Below are 2,868 nucleotides of genomic sequence, written 5' to 3' on the forward strand. Positions count from 1 at the left end.
AATGATGAGGTGGGAGGGAGGGAGGGTAACTCACACACACTCATTAGCATGCATTAGGGAGGGTAACTCACACACACTCACTAGCATGCATTAGGGAGAGAGATTAGCAAGAGGATTAGCAAGAGCAAGACTCAATTGCATAATGGGAGAGTATGTTGTATTATGAGAGAAATTCACTTATATACATGGCCATAAGTGTTTACACTCACTTAAACTGTGGGCTGGCTAGGCACTTTAGGCTCATAAGAGGCCTAATGCTATTACAATGACTACTCTCATAATATATCCATGAAGTACATCAATTAGGACTTCATCCTAACTTGCTCTACCACACGCTCTTGAAATAGGAATTGCCATAATACTCCATTACACCGTTATAGGCGCCCGTCCAAGTTGTAGCTTTGGACACTATTGCTTTATATCTTAAATGTATGACCCTTTGGTGTACCTATTGTGACAGGCGCCTCTCCAAGTTCTAGCTTTAGACACTATTGCTTCATATCTTGAATGTATGACCCTTTGGTGTACTTATCGTGACTCCTTGATGTAAGATAATGGCGGTAGATTTTGTTAACCCTAGAATTGGGTTAACATCCCCCCCTTCCTGATGGCGATCACGTCCTTGTGATTGCGTTAAAGATCTTTGTGTGGGGAGAATGAACAAGTTTTGTCGATGGTTTTGATGTTTGAGTGGTGTTCAATGGTCTTTGTTCCTTCGAAAAATAGGAAAAGCTAGTTAATGAATGAAGAGGTTAGTGGTTTATTGGGAATTCTAACGGGGTGGGAGTGGGGTTTTTTGCGACGAATGATTGCATTTTTATATTTGTGTGAGCTTGTTTTGTTTTATTTAATTTAATTTTTTGGATATTTTCTCACTTTGTTTTTGGTAATCATAAGCAATGTTACATGGAATTTGTGTTAGTGTGGGGATGCTAAGAGATGTTAATAATGGGAGAGAAGAGAGGCAAGGATCTGGAGGAACGTAGACTTAATCATCAGAACAAGATGGTGATTCTTAGTTCCTCATTTGATTCATTGTTAGAATCTTCCAAAGGAACCATGGATGTTTCAGTTTTCGTTTCGGCTTCAGATCCCGTTTCTTTTCCGTACTCACATTGATCCTCATTTTGGCTCTTACCTTTTCCAAGAGTGCCCAATGTGTACACTGGCACACTTGTGAATCCTCACAGTCCTATTTTATGGAGTTCTTTATGTCTTGGTATAGCTCAGGTTGAGCTCTTAAAGTGCAAGTGCGGAGAGAAAGGCATTCCTCCAAATGAGGTTTTGAGAGACTGTTTTAATCTTGTAAGGGAATTATCGAATTCCTCACGTGCTTTGACAAGCGTATAGTTTGTGCAATTTGTCTCAACTTACTCTTTTGTAGAGAGTATGTCTTCCTCTTGAAAGGGAAAGCGGTACTCCTCTGGGCTTTGTTTTTTGGTTGCTTTTTTAGGATTGGCATTATGAGGCTCAATCACAATCGTGACCTTGTAAGACATTCAACCAAGCTAAGCATACTCTCTTGAGCTTCCTTTTTGTGTACCACATATGTCATGTGATCATTATTATCCATTTGGGGTGGTTGGGTGGATTCTAGTTTCTTGATTGGTCTATGTGGTGCACTAAGTGAAGAGTAAGAACTTGTTTCATCCTCACTTAGTAACGTACTTAAACTTATTTCATTTTCTGGCTTTCTTTGGTTTGTTAGTTTTTCATTATGTTTACCCATGCGACGAGATCGAATTTTCTTTTGGGCTTTTGTATCATGTGTCGTACATATGGGTTTTGTGGTTTGTGTGGTGGTTTTTGAGGTGGATGCTTCTACATCATGTATAGCTTTTGGCTCTTTTGGGATTATGTCCTCTATAGGCTCCTTTTCCTTGCCCTTTAATTCAACCTTGGTTTCAATAGTTTGTTGTCCCTTGTTTTTCTTGGTTTCAGAAGGTTTTCTGTTTTGGGTTTTGTTTTAAAGCATGTTCTTCTACCCATGTTGAGGTATTGTCTTTTGTATTCCTTTTGACTGTTTCTTGTGCCTTGGCTTGTAAACTTGTAAGCACATTCAAGGGCACCGTGGACAATTGCCCGTTTTGTATACTTATGATGTTAAGAGTTGTATTTTGTGAGGCAAGTTGCATTGAAGCAAGTTGTATTTTGTGAGGTAAGTTGCATTGAAGCAACTCGTCTTGGGCAATCTTGGAACATGTGATGAATGCCACATTGTTCACACATGGGTCGCAAGGTGTCAGTGCCTATGGGCATGGAAGTATTCCAAACTGTGCAGTCTGCCACCTTGTGAGGTCCACGACAATAGAAACACTGAAGTGTTCGATTAAATGCTTCCTGAGCACTTTCTACCCTTTGGACTGTTTCTGTTTGGTGCAGGGGAGATGGAGGTTTTAAGTCAATTGTGGATGAAGCGGGACACTTTTTAGTATCATGGTCAAAGGTTTTACAATATATGCAGTATCGAAGAATAGGTGCCTTGTATGCACAATAGGGATTGGGATGTGATTGCACTCAACACAAGGCATTTCATTCCTCACTTTGTAGAGGCATTAAGGATGTCTGTTTTTGAAGATTCTCATCCTCTCTTAGAGATGTCTGTTTTTGAAGGTTCTCATCCTCTCTTAGAGATATTGATTGAAAGGTTTTAAGCAAGGTTGCATAGAGTTCGGGGAATGTCAATTTCGAGATCGATATTTCTTTTGCCATTGCTTCACTTGGTTTAGATGAGGAACACCTCGTAGTATGATCATCTTCCAGCATGTTGTCATCTAAACGTATTGCTTCTTTACAACATTAATCGAATGTTTCCGGATGGGATACAATGATCAAGTTATGTAAGCTGTTATTCTTCAAGCCCATCAT

Source organism: Cibotium barometz, chromosome 7, assembly GCF_041138505.1.
Source record: "Cibotium barometz isolate CiBa-2024 chromosome 7, ASM4113850v1, whole genome shotgun sequence".
Classification (NCBI taxonomy): Eukaryota; Viridiplantae; Streptophyta; class Polypodiopsida; order Cyatheales; family Cibotiaceae; genus Cibotium; species Cibotium barometz.